This window comes from Podarcis gaigeae (assembly GCF_964106915.1).
Source record: "Podarcis gaigeae genome assembly, chromosome: 5".
NCBI classification, from domain to species: Eukaryota; Metazoa; Chordata; class Lepidosauria; order Squamata; family Lacertidae; genus Podarcis; species Podarcis gaigeae.
In genome coordinates, this window is record NC_139681.1 from 23,861,754 (window position 1) to 23,879,412 (window position 17,659).

The 17,659-nt window shown below is 42.6% G+C and overlaps 4 long non-coding RNA genes across 10 annotated transcripts in view; 2 read left to right on the forward strand and 2 right to left on the reverse strand.

Moving 5' to 3' along the window:
• Positions 1–17,257, reverse strand: part of LOC310845479 — a 485,939-nt gene extending 468,682 nt beyond the window's left edge. Inside the window, exons 1-2 of the long non-coding RNA XR_014564789.1 lie at positions 15,712–17,257; positions 13,873–14,964 (exon numbers count right to left, since the gene is read on the reverse strand). This is a non-coding gene — a long non-coding RNA (uncharacterized lncRNA). The remainder of the gene's footprint in view (positions 1–13,872; positions 14,965–15,711) is intronic.
• On the reverse strand, positions 997–3,486 carry LOC310845454. Its single transcript, XR_014564756.1, has 2 exons — positions 3,358–3,486; positions 997–1,085 (listed from the first exon to the last, which is right to left on the reverse strand). It is a non-coding gene; the product is annotated as an uncharacterized lncRNA (long non-coding RNA).
• LOC310845422 lies at positions 3,552–7,450 on the forward strand. 7 transcript variants are annotated; one of them, XR_014564694.1, is made up of 4 exons: positions 3,682–3,785; positions 4,622–4,728; positions 7,007–7,174; positions 7,345–7,450. It is a non-coding gene; the product is annotated as an uncharacterized lncRNA (long non-coding RNA). The 7 variants fall into 7 exon arrangements; XR_014564695.1 differs by having other exon boundaries at positions 4,622–4,710; XR_014564698.1 differs by having other exon boundaries at positions 3,695–3,822; positions 4,622–4,710.
• Positions 8,519–10,446, forward strand: LOC310845415. The gene is made up of 3 exons (XR_014564685.1): positions 8,519–8,649; positions 9,554–9,648; positions 10,168–10,446. It is a non-coding gene; the product is annotated as an uncharacterized lncRNA (long non-coding RNA).
• Positions 17,258–17,659: the final 402 nt, after the last annotated feature.

A 17,659-nucleotide genomic window follows, 5' to 3' on the forward strand; every position in this document is an offset into this window, starting at 1 on the left:
GCAACGCGCACACCTCTCAGCCGGATCAGAACAGGTGATAGCCGGCTTTCTGCCTGCCTCACTGTTCTGTGCTCAGGCTTCCAGAGGGCAGCCCTTGAGAAGCGGGGTGAGGTGGCACATGATATGGTGTCCACGTGTTATTATTCAACATAAGGGAGAGGCCTCAGGGTCTTGACACGCAACTGTCCCAAAAGCAATAGCAGCAGCGATGAATAATAATAATAATAATAATAATAATAATTTAATAATTTTATTATTTGTACCCCGCCCATCTGGCTGAGTTTCCCCAGCCACTCTGGGCGGCTTCCAACAAAGATTAAAAAGATTAAAATCTCACACATTAAAAACTTCCCTGAATAATACTAGCTGGGCTGTTCTTTTTCTGATTGGTTGGCAGCCATAGACCTGGGATAGGCAGAAAATGGTTCGGGATCCATCAGTAAATCTCAGAGTGATTTGTGCTAGTTCCACAAGGATTTCAGACTACCTCTTGTTTCACAGTCCCAAGTAAAAACATGAGAAAAAGAATTATCTGCATATGGCTGAACTTGGGCCTGTAAAATCCACATACAGTAATCATTGTCTGTGACCAGGTTCTTATGCAGTATTGCTTGTTCATTTTTGTGGGCTAAATTTCCCTCCACACCTGCAGAAATGGTTCTGGTATTCATAGCTATCCTGGTACATGGCCCATGGGAAGCATGGGGTAGCAGGCTCCATCCCTCGAGCCGCCATTTTGTGCCTCCTGTACCACCAGCCACTCAGTTGCCACTCATTTCCATCTGATGCTGGTCACCAAGGTTCTAGCAAGGAACAAAATAGATCCCACAAGCCTGGTGCCTGACCATCTCTGCAATACATTCATCTTATATACTGAGAGGCAACACGCATCCTGGTGGTTTGCCCCCCCCCCCATGTTTATAATCTGGGACTAAGAAATAAAACTCCTTGATATTTTCCAAGGGGCAACAATTGCGAAAAGGAAGGCATCCTGGCTTTTGACTCAAATGCATTTATTTACAGGCATGGATGTGTGTCTTGGACCATGGCCCTTGCCTTCTGGCCTCAGATTCAGGGCATTGTTCCTGGAATAGAGAGGAAGATGGATGACTATTTTTGTCTGCCACGCCACCTTCTATTTTTGAAAATAAATGAATGGCCCTGCCATCAGCAACCCCACCTCCATGCATTTCCCGAAGGCACTTAGAGATGTTTAGTAATCCAGACACCGCAGACTCCAGAATTGTGTGCATGCTTTAAATTCATAGCTGTAACATTCTTCACCTGCCCCTAGTCATCAAGACAAAATGCATATTCTTACATAAAGATTGCTTGCGCCTCTGTTATTATAAATGCCGTGTAAGAGCATGGAAATGCACCGAGAATGTTCTCGCCGTTTTACATTGTACACCCTCAGGCTATGAGGTGAGGGGTTGCAAGCAATTTAAGAACTGATAAAGAGTTCCTGTAATCTGAATCTTGCAGAATTTTGATGAACAGCCGAAGAACTTCGGTTAGGCATTTCCGTTCCCCCTCACCCTCCTTTAATTATAACTTTGATTTATAGAGAAAGAATCACTGTAACATTCCCATAGTACTTTGGGAGCACATTATCAAAATGCCTGTTGTTATGACAAATGAGGTGGGTGTGAAGATTGAGGGCCTGCAGGTTGTAGGAATACAGGTGAGGAAATACTTCTCTGAGGTGTGTGCTTTTGAAGGTACAGTGGTACCTCGGGTTACATACGCTTCAGTTACATACGCTTCAGGTTACAGACTCTGCTAACCCAGAAATATTGCTTCAGGTTAAGAACTTTGCTTCAGGATGAGAACAGAAATCGTGCTCCGGTGGCGAGGCAGCAGCAGGAGGCCCCATTAGCTAAAGTGGTGCTTCAGGTAAAGAACAGTTTCAGGTTAAATACGGACCTCCGGAACGAATTAAGTACTTAACCCAAGGTACCACTGTACTGCCCTATACCCGGAAGTCTCAGGCCAGTTCACAGAAAAGATCAACATAAAAACCACAATATATATAATCAAAATAAAAACAACAACCAAATAACCCCCCTCCCAAAAAAAAGAGCCACATTTTAAAAAGGCATAGGATGTCAATCAGATCAACCAAAGGCCTGGTTAAAAAGGAACGTTTTTGCCTGGCACTTAAAGGTGTATAATGAAGGTGCCAGGTGAACTTTCCTGGGGAGAGCATTCCACAGATGGGGAGCCACTGCAGAGAAGGCTTGTTCTTGTGTTGCCACCCTCCAGACCTATTGAGGAAGAGGCACACGAAGAAGGGCCTCAGAAGATGATCTCAGGGTCCGGATAGGTTCATATGGAAAGAGGCGGTCCTTGAGGTATTGCAGTCCTGAGCATTGGTAGGGAAGAAGCAGGGAGCACAACAGTAGTTGACAACACAACAAATCAGTGGCTAATCTCTGTTTTTGTCTCCATCCTCCTCCCTGCTGACTTTTATACTAAGGAGGAGGTTGCTGACAGCCAGTGCCAGATCCCAGCCTGGTTGTAAGTAAGAAAGCAGGACGTTGGCGGATGGCTGAGGGCAACCTCCACAGATGGAACTTTGGGAACTGGCTTTTATCAGTGTTGTGGTGGAATCCTGTTGGCCATGTATACATTTAAAACAGATCAGTGTTCTACTTTGTTAAATCCAGTTCTGTCAAGTAACCCTCAGGAGTCCCCACTTCTTCTTGCAGCACTTGCTATTGGCTGCTGCTTGTGCTCCTGCCTCCCGCCATTTCCCTCATGAGCCAGAGACAAGGGGCAGGTCCACAAGCGGCATTATTGAAGGGAAGGAGACTTTTGCAGGAGCATGGGTCTTGGACAGGTGCCTGGCCACACCAACGTTTGCCCTGGTCAAAAAATGGAACATGTCAACGCTACTTGACGGAATAATAATAATAATAATAATAATAATAATAATAATAATAATTCCCTAGCCACTCTGGGCGGCTTCCAACACAATATTAAAATACAGTAATGCATCAAACATTAAAAGCTTCCCTAAACAAGGATTTTAATTGGGGAGGTGCTTTCCAACCTTTGTTTGTTTTGCCTTTGCAAGCAATCCTCTGAGGTAGGTTACTCCTCCCAGTTTACAAATGGGGAAATGGGTCAGGCTATGATCAGACTTGGACACTGGAGTCAAGTAGCAGCTACAGAGTTCTGTCACAGCAGTCAGTTCTCTCACCCAGAGGAGGAGGCAATTGCTATGACAGATTCCCTCCCCAACCTCTGGCTACTTGTCCTTGTTGAGGGGGGACCTTTGGGTAGTGAATAGTTGCCATTCTGTTCATATTATATTCTGTTCAGGTTCACTTAGGCATTCAATATCTCTCTCACCCGCCATTGTGAGGTCTCTGTTTTCCTGAGGTCAACAGGTTATGTTATCATCCTGTATCCTCATAGCGACAAAACCAGAAGATTCTGCTGGTGTATCTTATCTTGGCCTCTTCATCTCAGATTTGACACATTGCTGCAGATTATCCTTCTGAGCCTAACACCTTCTTTCCAAAGTCACTATTCCTGTTATTTGGCCATCTTTGGAATTCTAATGGCATCAGGGATTCTGCTGTTCCTTTAACATAAGAACTGCTGTGATAGTTCAAACCAAGTTCCAAACCCAACAGTGATCAGACAGGTTCTTCTGAAAGCTCACAAGCCAGGCATGAACGTGGAGGGCATCACTTGCTGTTTGTCCTTATCAGCAAAGGATATTACAAGTATACTAGGGTTGAAAATGGAAGTTCAGTTTAACCATGAAGAATTAGGTGCTCTTAATAGACTATGAATTAGTCAGTTAAGATGGTGACTATCTTAAACTCTTGAGGTACTAAATTCCTTAATTACAGTACATTGGTAGCTTGGTTACAGACGCTTCAGGTTACAGTCTCCACTAATCCCTGCTCCTGCCAACCTAGCAGTTTGAAAGCTCGTCAAAGTGCAAGTAGATAAATACGTACCACTCCAGCGGGAAGGTAAACAGCGTTTCCGTGCGCTGCTTTGGTTCACCAGAAGCGGTTTAGTCATGTTGGCCACATGACCCGGAAGCTGTCTGTGGACAAACACTGGCTCCCTCGGCCAGTAAAGCGAGATGAATGTGCAACCTCAGAGTCATCCGCGACTGATTTAACGGTCAGGGTACCTTAACCTTTTTATCCTGCTTCATTTCCTCCTTCCAGGCAAAATCATGTGCTTGGCAGCTGCTTAGGACCTTCCTCTAGGAGGGAGATACTATCTTGTCTGAAAGAAGTCACATAAACACTTTCAATCTTTTATATTTATTTTATTAAGTCCCTGGGTAGGGTCTTTCTGAGATAGAGCTGGAGCACATTGCCAGGTCAGGAATGGAACTTTGTCATAGTATGGCAGGTAAGGGGTGGACCCAGAAGGGGTGGCAGGTGAAGAGTAGCTTTTGTTAGATAATCGAGAAATCCTGAAAAATATTTCCGCAGCACTGTAGTGCAAATTTCTCCTAATAGCCACATCTTTTGTGTGCAGTTTTGCCTAATCTATGCCTTTGTCCAATTTCACCTTATGTAATGCATTTTTCAATGCTATTTTTATTTACCTTAGTATATGAATTTTTATACACATTATTTGGCAGGGGAACAGCTCTGAAAAATTCAGAGAAGTGCAAATGTCAAAGGAAGGCTGTGTTTCAGTTTGTGTATTGCCTAGGAAAGTGAAAATTGGGTAGGTTTGCTTATAAAGGTAAATTGAATTGAATTTATCCCCATCCCTAGTTGTTGGCTGGCAAAATGATTGCTCCTTAATTTGTCTGCAAAAACACTAGCATGCTTGATAAAGGTCTTCATAATGGATGGCCCTTCTAGACTTCTCAGGAACTATGTCCCTGGGTGCAGACTAGTAGAAAATGTTCATACATCTTCCGAACAAATGGGGCAGTGATTCTCAAAGGTTACATTTGCTGTCCTTGCCTTTTTGTGCATGTTTGTGTATTTCACCACTAAACTAATAATTGATTTCACATGATCTCCTTAAGAGTACTACAGTCCTCAACAAATACTTGAGAAAACTATATTTGCAGCTTCACTATAAAATATAATGCTTAAACTTTCATGCTACCCCTGAGGCAATGGTCACATACATTATTTCATTCTGCAGCTTGAAAGGTTCACTATATCATTTTCAAAAAAGCAGCACATGTGACCGGGGATCATATAGAAATCAGGATGATCTCACAACGTTGCATCTGATGGGATGCTGTTGCCAGATGCCAGTAAATAAATCATCCGATTTGGCTACTGGATGAGAGCACTGAGATCAAATGTGGGAATAGGAAGTGAGGGCAAGTGAGGGCAATTTAAAAAGAAATCAGTGAAAATTTTCAGAAGGAGCGTCCAAAAACTGCCGAATGAGGGAAGGCGTTTTGGTACTGATAAAAACGTTCTTTTTATTTTTAAGGTGAATACTTCAGGCTTAGCTTTGATTACATTATGCAGCTGGATTCCATAAGTGAAACTTAGCTGAGTGACACTGCTACGTGCCTTGTTCTAAAAAACATATATTATCTCAGCAGCCTTGAATAATGTCCAATAAGGTATCTAGAGATATATATCTCTTCTTTTGCTGGTAAACACCGTATCAATAATTCTGTTTTATTCCCTTGAGAGATGGGTAGTGTGGGGAGGGACTATATTTTGTGGATGTGCCTGTAGATGTGTTGGCTGACTTCATGACTAATGGCTACTGTCCATACAGAATTATAAGCTCTGCAATATTTAAGTGCATTTACCCTCTCAAAAATCCACACATATGCAGACCCACACACATAGACAGAGAGTAGCAAACAGCCTCAGGTGCCAAACCAGAACAGGCACCATTTTAATAAGCTGAAAAAGAAGATCCATATCTCACCCCCAAGGTCTTATTTTGGCTTGCTTTTTTTCTCTAACAAGGTTTAGCACTCCAGCTATCACACCTGCATATTAACTATGGCTACATAGACAGCCCGCTCTGCCCCTCTTCCTAGTCTGGGATAAAGTCCAAAATTGCATGTCTGGGTGAATTTACATGCCACGTCTTAATAATAAAGTTGAGGTATCTGCCAGAACTCAAAATGCCGTAGGCCCAGAGACAGGAACCCAAATGTTGTTGCAAAATTGGTATGATCCCAGCACCAAGTGCAATTTTAAACTTCTTTTAAAAAGAAATCACTTCACCGAGTTTATGAAACCATATATATACACACACACACACACACACACGTTCTTATGTCACATATGTATACATCATCATATTACATTACAGGGCATAGTATAATATAATTTCCAACATGTAGACAAAGTTTCTATACCAAATTTATGTACCTAAAGAAAGAAAAAAGGAAAAAAACAAAGACATAAAGCCATTTCAAAATAATATTTGTACCAACATTATGGACTTTCTGTCAATCTCGTTGTATATTCTTTTTTTACAAATGAATGTACTCTTATTATTGTATTTTTTTTAACATTTTATCTAATACATTCCTATATCAATATGTACCTTTAATCTTGTTTCTCAACTCAATTTCTCTCCAACGTCAATCGAATGCTAGCATAGATAGCGAACCTTTACTATATTTTAGAACATATGAAACCCTTTTTAAAAACTGCAGATACCAACCTGAGAGGAGAAGCTATCTTCTGGGTTTATCAAACCAGTTGGCCCATTGCCACGCTAACTGAGCAAAGGTGGAGAGGAAACATCTTCCAATTTCACGATGCTTGCATTTTCATCATGCCCCATGTTGACAAAGAAAAAGGAAGCCACTAGTTCTGGCTGCATAGCCTTTACCACGGCATTGGTATGGTCCTGTCCTAGGAATATATTTCACCTATGCTGTACTGTGATGCAAGAGTGTGACAAAGAGATGACAATCAATACCTGTCTATTATAGAGAGAGATAACAGAATAACCAGGCAGCTTGGTTTTGCTGTCTGTCCTAGTCTTAATACCCCCAAACAGATTCTCTCTCTCCATTTAGTTACAGAAGCCCCCATCAGTCCTCTGACTTCTGGTTCCAAGACAGCTTTATCCTATTTTCTGTCACCCTGACTGCATCTTTTCCTTGCATCTATTACCACATGTAACCTCCTGACCGAGTAATGTGATCTTGATTGAAGACACCAAGGAATCAGCGAGAATTCAATTGGTAAGCCTCCCATTTCAGAGGACAGGCTTTGTGTGAGTTTGTGTCATTTGTCCTGCTCTTTTATTTCTTGGTTTGTTTCCAGTATGTGATGGTATTAGAGGCTGCATCAAAATCGTACCATCATTATTGAGATATGGCACCTATGACCAATATTATTTATACCTTCACAGTGGAAGCGTGTGATGCTTTGCAGAATTTCATGAGCAAGAAAAGGCAAGCCCTTTTCCTAAGGAGCAAGGAAAGAGACAAGAGACAGGAAGAAGAAAAGGATAGAGAGAGCTAAGGGACTCTGGGAATAACTGAAGTTGCTGTTGCACTCATGTTCTGCTTGTGGAAGCCCATGTTCTGCATGGGCTTCTGGTGTGAGAAGAGGGGCACTTCCAGACTGTTGCTATTTTCAAGTGGGATTGAATCATGTCCTGGCAAATTCAGGTTGCACAATTATAGCACATTGGGAAGTTTTGTAAAACAGACCCTCTACACTCAAAGATCAGGTGTTTTGTGATAAGGAATGTGATGGGGAAATGCACTGGGAAGTGTGGGATAGCACTCAGAATCATAGAACTGTAGAAATGGAAGGAACCCCAAGGGTCATCTAGTCCAATTGATACGATACGATAATCTTTATTGTCATTGTCCCATACAGAACAATAAAATTGAAAAAAATCTACATCAGACATTCAAAAACCAACAAGCCTGCTATCCCAGTTATCCCAGCCTGGTTAACCCCCTAAAAACTCTGATACCCCATAATTAAATACAATATACTCCCATAGAGACTACCTTACACTGCGTTTAAAACCAAAATCATATTTGGATAGAAACTTGTTTCTCAAGTGGCTAGTCCTAGTCTTTATAACCCTGTACTTTCTTCCAGAAGGCAGAAGCTGAAAGAGATAATTTCCGGGGTGTGCACTATCCTGCACTATCTCTGCAGCTTTCTTATGACACCTGAAAGCATAGATTTGATCCAAGGTGGGAAGAGTGCACCCAATTATTCCTGCAATCTCAGGTAAAGGATCCATGACAGATGGCCTTCCAGTCTCTGCTTAAAAACCTCCAAGGAGCAAGAGTCCACAACCTCTCATGGGAGTCTGCTCCATTGTCAAATTTACTGACAGAAAGTTCTTCCTCATGTTTAGTCGGAATCTCCTTTCTTGTAACTTGAAGCCATAAGTTCGAGTCTCACCCTCCAGATCAGGAGAAAACAAGCTTGCTCCATCTTCCATATGACAGCCCTTAAGATATTTGAAGATGACTCTTGTATCTCCTCTCAGTCTCCTCTTTTCCAGGCTAAACATATCCAGTTCCTTCAACCATTCCTCATAAGGCTTGGTTTAATGCATCACCTAAAATCATGAAAAAATCAGGATGAATGTTCATTAAATAGCCAACTCAGGATGAATGCTTAAGAAACAGGTTGTCTGGAAGTGCCTTTGGGCGATGGATAAGATGGTCTCTTTTTATGTTCTGGGGTGTGTATAGGAAGAGATTAATGTGAATAAAGGGTGCTCATTTTTGTTTTGCTTGCAGATGAAATTTACATGGCTAAAACAAAAGATTGACAATAACTTTCCACACCCCTATATCTGCAGATGATTATTTCCCCTAGTGTTCATTATTCTTCACAAGACCATAAAGACAATACAGTTTCCAGAAATGTGGCATCTCTGGGCACTGTGTGTAATATAAACCAAAATTAGTACCCTCTCTACGATCAGAAATAACAGCATGGTGATTTAGCATGTAAACTATAATGGCTCAAAGGAGATGAACAATGCTAGAAGTTAAGTCAAGGTCATTCGGCAACCAGCACAAAACACAGATGTGCAATTAAGCTAAACACCAAGGAAACAGCTTCTCCCCTTACCTCCCTTAATATCTCCTGCCAGTAGAGCAAACATAAGTGCCAGCAGTAATAATGAGAGATATCTGTAATAAAAACAGCTGAGGGATTGTTCCTTTGCCCAGGTCTTTGGGGGGGGGGGGTGCTATGAGCCAAATAAGGGAGAGAAAATACACCAAATAAATAGTGGATGTATCTTAACTCATGTACAGATCATTAATTAGAAAAGACAATTGTCTGTGTAGCTCAGACACAGATACAGAAATATATGCATAAGGAGCTGAAATCCAGAAAAGCTGTATGAAGCAGATAACCTGACAGGGAATTCAGTCCTGTTTAAAGCATTGGGTGCTGGAAGATATTCAGTGTTGTCCAGTCTTCGAATAGTCTTATCTGCCCCTCTGTATGGCCTTAGTAATTCACAAAACCTGAGACTTCAAGCAAAAGCACAAAAAAACCTTCCTATGCCCATTAGCTCTGTGTATGAGCATGTGTAATTAATTTAAAAACTAGGCTGTTTTTTTCTTTTTAAGGGAGTGTTAAGTGGCTGCTATTTTCCATTATTACTATTTTCTACTACGGCTAGGAAGGGGAGGAAAGGAACAGAACACCTTGAACGTATCCATTAGTGAGTATCCCGTCATACGGACTTGTCAAAGTGAAATAGTTCCCAGTTAATTAGCCGTTATAGCGCCTGGAGCAACTATTGCTTCTTCTTCTTTTTTTCAAAATAATAAAAATACATGAATCATTTTGAATCATACCTGTGCAACAGGGTGGGCAGAAAGAAAGAGAAGCATGTTCATTTTCATGCTCAGCAGAAGAATAATTTGGGAATGGTTTATTAGGCTATTTTCATTTCATTTTATTTTTCCATATCGGGGGATTTCAGGGCTAGAACCAATGACCCCTAGCACTCTGCTTTGCTACCCCATCGTGCTGAGCCACTCAGAACCAGTGCAAAAGGCTCTGTTCCCAGAGCTATGATGCCCTTGGAGGGTCCAGCATAATTCTACATACCCAGGCATTATTTCCCCATGACCTAATAGGACTATGAACGGCTCCAGGTCAGGCTTCAGCTGTACTCAGCACTGATCATAGTTCCAGTGCATGAGATTTCTTTCTATGCTTATTGAATTCCCCACAGATTCCATTTCAAGCCTGCGGCATTCCACCCTGCCAGCTTTCCTGGCTGCTTGATGAATCAGGATCTGCTAGGATCTGCATGTGGCTGCCCCATGTGGTAAATATCTGAACTTCAGCTTACAGCCTTCTCAATGAAGAGCCTTCTGGATGGACTCCACTCATCTAACCTGACCACTTTTTGTCTTTTGACAGAATTGGGTGGAATTTGCAGGCATAATAGCCCTTTCAGAGTGGATTGAGTATGCCAAATTTCAGGCAAATAAAGGCACAGATTTTTGTACTAGCCAACTTTAAAAGTTGGGTGTTGGTGTTGTTGTTGTTTTAAAAAGGAGATAATTTTTTTAAAAAAAACAAAAAAACTTTTTTTAGTTTAAAAAAGAAATTGGATAAAATTTTCAGGAATAGGAAATGAATCCTGCCTTTTTGAGGCAGATAAATGCAGTGTATTTGTGGTTTGATTTGCAGGATCAGATATCAAAAGGACTCACCTCCACAACCACAACCTGCAGCCATAGGAAAAATCTTGGCTGTAGGTCATGCTTAAAAGAGAGAGAGTTAAACCACAATTTTGGGTTTGGATGACATGCTAAGCCATACCTTGGCTTAGCTGCAGCACTCCACTGGCATCAAAAGCACAAGGAGATACCAAGACGCTGTGATCTCCTTCTTTGGGTGCATTTGTACATTTGCACTAGAGATTTTACTTTCTTGGGCTCCATGATCACTGCAGATGGTGACAGCAGTCACAAAATTAAAAGATGCCTGCTTCTTTGGAGAAAAGCGATGACAAACCTAGACAGCATCTTAAAAAGCAGAGACATCTCCTTGCCAACAAAGGTCCATATAGTTAAAGCTATGGTTTTCCCAATAGTGATGTATGGAAGTGAGAACTGGACCATGAAGAAGGCTGATCGCCAAAGAATTGATGCTTTTGAATTATGGTGCTGGAGGAGACTCTTGAGAGTCCCATGGACTGCAAGAAGATCAAACCTATCCATTCTGAAGGAAATCAGCCCTGAGTGCTCACTGGAAGGACAGATTGTGAAGCTGAGGCTCCAATACTTTGGCCACCTCATGAGAAGAGAAGACTCCTTGGAAAAGACCCTGATGTTGGGAAAGATGGAGGGCACAAGGAGAAGGGGACAACAGAGGACAAGATGGTTGGAGAGTGTTCTCGAAGCTACTAACATGAGTTTGAACAAACTGCAGGAGGCAGTGGAAGACAGGAGTGCCTGGCATGCTCTGGTCCAGGGGGTCACGAAGAGTCAGACATGACTAAATGACTAAACAACAACATAGTTTGGTTTAGGGTGGCATACAAACATGACCAGTGCATTCATCTGCAAAATACGACATTTTTATGTCAATGTTTCCTTTCGCCTGCACTTTTTGCAGGCCAAAACTATCACAAAATCTGGAGGGGTGTGTATTTGCAGAATTGTGTTCCAATCTCCAAGCAAGTTCAGGAGTTTTGGATCAAGTCCATCTGCTGCAAAAAAGGGAGATGAACAAGTTCTGCCCTGCACCCTAGCTCAAATGAGGCTTTGCATCCCTGTGGTGATCAGTTGTAACAGTGGCTGTTAGAGTCACTCAGAGGCTTCTGAACCCATGATGGCTGGTTCACAGACAGTTGTATAAACTGGAGCCATAATAATAATAATACTTTATTATTTATACCCAACCCACCTGGCTGGGTTTCCCCAGCTACTCTCGGTGGCTCCCAACAGAATAATAATAAAGCAATAAAACAAACATTAAAAACTTCCCTGAACAGGGCTGCCTTCAGATATCACCTAAATGTCACATAGTTGTTGATCTCTTTGACAGCTGATGGGAGGGCATTCCACAGGGTGGGAGTCACCATTGAGAAGGCCCTCTGCCTGGTTCCCTGTAGCTTCACTTCTCACAGTGAAGGAACCGCCAGAAGGCCCTCAGAGCTGGACCTCAGTGTCCAGGCTGAATGATGGGGGTGGAGATGCTCCTTCAGGTATACTGGGCTGAGGCTGTTTAAGGCTTTAAAGGTCAGCACCAACACTTTGAATTGTTATTGGAAACGTACTGGGAGCCAATGAAGGTCTTTCAGGACCGGTCTTCTACTGTCTCAGCGGCCTCTCCCAGTCACCAGTCTAGCTGCCGTGTTCTGGATTAGCTGGATCAGAAGGGTGAATCAAGCCCTGGATCCTGAACAAATACAACATTCCAGTGGCAGATCTGCATAACAAAAGTCTCACAAGCTGGTTTCTAAAAAGACAAAAACTACTTTTGGAAGGTGCGGGTCTGATTACTGCTTGTTTGCTTTAATGGCGCCCAGCCAGTCCAAGCTGAGGGTTTCTGTAGTGATGAGGCAATCAGCAGAGTAAGCTTGCTATAAAGGCTTTCCTCCCTTCCTCTCTACCATAATGTTTTATAGTGCTGGCCTAATGCCAGGTGCCAACTTGTTGATCTATTGTGCAGTTGTTTGCAGCCAGATGCAGGCAGCAAATAAAGCATCACAATGGCTGGCGTTTGAAAGGCAAACAATTGCTTTAAATTCTGATTCCTCCCTGTCACTTTGGGGTAATATGAACAACATTAACATCTTGGCAGATAGCTTGACAACTGGATTTTCATGAGACTCCAAGGGCCAGGCTCCCAGCTTGGGAAGATTGACAGATCCATTGAAGTCAATGAACTGTAGTGATTTACATTGGTGTCAGCTATGAGGAAACAAGTAGTTCAATATGGCATCAGCCTAAACCTAGATGCACTATTTTGCTGCTGAGATGACAGGCATCTTATCCCCTCTCTGGGCACAGAAGGACAGAGCTAAACCCTGGAGATCTAAGAGACAAGAGATCAGAATTGACTCCATGTGGCAACCCAAATTTAAAACTGAAATGTTGGGATTCAGAATGTCAATAGCTATAGAAGTAATTAAAGTGAAGGTTGGGCCAGCTCTGCCTGTGCATCCTTCAGCTTCGGGTATTAGAAACTGCTGTAGAAGCTGGTTTTGAGAGTCTGTCAGTCTGTCAGTCATATTAGATAATGCACACCAAAATGGAACGACTGGGAAAGTTGTAGGAGAGAAGGATATCCTCAGAGGGCTCCTATTTCTTCAATGTAATAGTGCCTTATCTTTCGAGCAAATAAAGCTTAAAGAATGAATCTAGGGTGCATAATAGTACATATGCCCACCTCAGATGAGTCTGCTCACACCCAGTCACTTGAAACCTCCTCTCCAGTAGTACCACAGTTTCCTGGCGCCTATGCCAGTAAGCCACTTGTATTTCAAAGCAGGGTTTGGGACAAGTTTCTTGTGTGAATTGGCACAAAACAGCCTAAAACCAGCAAGCACATACGCATCTCCCATTGCACTATGGTTAATGCAACAGTGAAATGCAGGACCTTCAAGCTAGCAGCTAGAACCATTCTGGCCAGAGAGTCAGGAATCAGGAGAATCCAGTAACCTTCCACTTTGTCCTACGGTGGTACCTTGGGTTACAGTCACTTCAGGTTACAGACGGTTCAGGTTACAGACTCCGCTAACCCAGAAATAGTACCTCAAGTTAAGAACATTGCTTCAGGATGAGAACAGAAATCGTGTGGTGGCGGTGCGGTGGCAGCGAGAGGCCCCATTAGCTAAAGTGGTGCTTCAGGTTAAGAACAGTTTCAGGTTAAGAACGGATCTCCAGACTACGTTAACTAAGTTCTTAACCCAAGGTACCACTGTATTTTTAAAGCCATGACCTGCTTTTACTCTTCAGTCACATCAAGATGTTACATTGGTAAGCCATTTTGTTGCTCAGTTCCATCTGCCAGCTCTTATTTGCCATAGCTTTCTTGTTGCCTTAGCTCAGGAAAGCAGGAACTGCAGCCCTTCAGATGTTCTTCAATTCCAGTACCCATCAGCCTTGGCCATTGGCCATGTTGGCAGGGGCTGATGAGAGCTGGTGTCCAACAATGTCCAGAAGCCACACAGGCTCCAAAACCCTGTACCTACCTTGCTGTGTCCTCAGCTCTGACTTCTTAAAACCAGGACTACACACAAATCTATGATTCTATCAGAAAATGCAATGTTTGCTTCACCTAGGTTGCATATACACCATGCATTTAAAGTACATTTTCCACACACATCTTAAGAATCATGGGAACTGTAATTTGTTAAGGATGACAGGAATTGTAATTCTGTGAGGGGTAAACTTTAATGTATGGGTATCAGGGATGAGACTGAGGAGGAATGGTGGAGACTGCCCCCCTCCTCCTGAACCTTCCAGAAAAGAGGCAGTATTGAATTTGTGGTTTGAGGAAGGTCACAGCTCAGATACAGATGAACTGAAGAGTTGGGAGGTGTTGGGAGAAGAGAAGGGGGAGACAGAGACAGAGCAGTCAGCTGACATGTTATCACTGGAGAGCATTTCTGCGCCCCCCTTCTCCCAGAACTCGGCATGCATTGAAAGGTTGGAAGAGCAAATGACTCAGAGACAATTAGAGGGGGAGGAGCTCCGTTGGAGCAACACCATGAACCTAAGAGGCAGCATACAGAGGCCTCTCACTGTCAATGTTGAATAAAGACTCGGTAAGAGCTTCCTTGTCTACTTCCTTGGCTGTCTGCTGTGAGAGGGGGGAGGCTCAGAATTCACTGAACCTGACAATGAGGTATACACAGGCCTGGTGGATTTGATGGACAGTAGTTTCATCAAAGACACCAAGCAGTACTTCTTTGCAAACTGCCAGATGAACCCCCCAAAAGATATGGAAATGGCCAAACAGTAGAGGTAAGTTTAAGGGTGTGTGGCAAATTAATGGAGGATATCGGAAACTACAACTAATCCAGAATGCTGCAGCTAGACTGGTGACTGGGAGCGGCCGCTGAGACCATATAACACCGGTCCTGAAAGGCCTACACTGGCTCCCAGTACATTTCCAAGCACAATTCAAAGTGGTGATGCTGACCTTTAAAGCCCTAAAGGCCTCTGTCCAGTATACCTGAAGGAGCGTCTCCACCTCCATCGTTCTACCCAGACACTGAGGTCCAGCACCTAGGGCCTTCTGGCGGTTCCCTCACTACGAGAAGCCAAGTTACAGGGAACCAGGCAGAGGGCCTTCTCAGTAGTGGTGCCCACCCTGTGGAACACCCTCCTATCAGCTGTCAAAGAAATCAAGAACTATATGACATTTAGAAGACATCTGAAGGCAGCCCTGTTCAGGGAAGTTTTTAATGTTTGGTGTTTTATTGCTTTATTATTATTATTATTATTATTATTATTATTATTATTATTATTATTAGGAACCAGGCAGAGGGCCTTCTCGGTAGTGGCACCCGCCTTGTGGAACACCCTCCCACCAGATGTCAAAGAGAAAAATAACTACCAAACTTTTAGAAGACATCTAAAGGCAGCCCTGTTTAGGGAAGCTTTTACTGTTTAATAGGTTATTGTATTTTAGTGTTTTGTTGGAAGCCACCCAGAGTGGGTGGGGAAACCCAGCCGGTAGGCGGGGTATAAATAATAAGTTGTTATTATTATTATTATTATTATTATTATTATTATTATTATTATTATTGAACGGGTATCAGTCATGATGGCTAAGTGGAGCTTCTATGTTCAGAGGAACTTAAAGATATGCCCAGGAAATGGTGATTATAATTTTCATTCCTGCCTTGTGAGCTTTCTAGAAGCATCTGACAACCTACTGTTGATGAAATGCTGGATTGGAAGGGGTTTGGGCTTGATCTAGCAAGTACTTCTTAAGAACGTAAGAAGATCCTGCTGGATCAAGCCAGAGGTCCATTTAGTCCGCCATCCTGTTCTCACCGCATCCGACCAGATGCCAATAGGAAGTTTGCCTGCAAGACCCGAGTACACCACCACTCCCCTGCAGTTTCCAGCAACTGGTATTCAGAACATACTACTGCTAACGTTTCCTGCATATGAGTGAACAAATATGTGCAATCCACAAGGGAGTGGTTTCCTTCCCATCTGTTCTTTTGCCCCAATACATAGGAAGTTCAGATAATATTTCCTACTGCTGCTTTTGGTGACTGAGCTCATTGGGCAGTTTCACAGAAGCCATTGGAGCCAACATTAGGTAATTCTTTTTGTTCACCACTGATGCAGAAGAACAATGTTCACCATCCATTCAGCAATCTCCCAAGTCATTCCCTTCCCTCATAGTGCTGGTACCCTTGTTTTTTTTCTCCAGCATAACCAAGCCTTTAGTTTCTAGGAGTTTGCTTTCCACAGTGCTAGTTTCTGGGTTTAATAGGTTGCACTTATGCCTTAAGCGGATTTAATATTTTACAAGTTTACATTGATTTCCTCCCGCCACTATTTTGCATTTCTGCTACTAAAAATAAAGCCTCTGACATGCTATAATAGGAATTATGTTCTTTTGTTTGAGCCTAATGAAAAGTTAATAACTTGCCACAGGCTGTTTTCTAATTTAACTTGCCAAAAAAAAAAAAAAAAAGCACACATCCCACAACTTCTTCTAACTGAATCTGATTTAACCTCAACTCAATCCTCCATTCCATTTGTCTGTGGGGATGGCAGGCACCTATTAAACCCAGGGTTAAATGGTTTTTCACTTAGGCGATGTGCTCAATTGAATGCGGTGTCTTAATGTCACTGCCTTTGAGAAGTATCACCACAGGTTTCCTATATGACAGTATCACACTAGGGAGAGCATATTTTGGTTGAGGGCGGAGGAGGGGGGTGACAATTCTGAAATGTCTGTGACTTGAAACTAGCAGACTGTAATATGGCAGTGCAATTGACTCACAACCTCCCGGCCAGAGGCATATCACCCTGGATTTCTTAAGTGGTTAAACACCCGACGTGGACCATTATTCCAATCTCCAGCATTAGGCCTGTCAAGACAGAGTATTGTTATATTGTCAGCGACAAACTGCATCAGACATTCTAGCTGAGACTTTCAAAGGCACCTAGTGGATTCTAATGAGAAGTGAGTGTTCCCCATAGCTTGTTGGCTGTCTGCACGAGAAATAGCTTTCAAACATTTTTTGCTAGCCTTATTGATGCTCTTCATCTGCCCTCAAAATTCTCCAGAATGTTTTGCCTGAGCAGGAAAACCCAAATTAGCATTGCATTTAGCTTCAGTTATTGTTGTTGTTGTTAATAATAATAATAATAACAACAACAACAACAAAAAATTCCTTCCAGTAGCACATTAAAGACCAACTAAGTTAGTTCTTGGTATGAGCTTTCGTGTGCATGCACACTTCTTCAGATACACTGAAACAGAAGTTACCAGACCCTTCTATATAGTGAGAAGGTGGGGAGGGGTATTACTTAGAAGGGTGGTGGGAATGGGTGATTGGCAGATAGCTGTGATGAGCCTGTTGACAACTCTTAATGACTGCAATAGGTCTTACAGGAAAAAGCAAGGGGTGAGAAGGTGAAAAATGGCTTTGTCATGTATAATGAGATAAGAATCCAAGGTCTTTGTTCAGACCATGTCTCTCCATGGTTTTAAGTTTGGTGATAAGTTGCAAT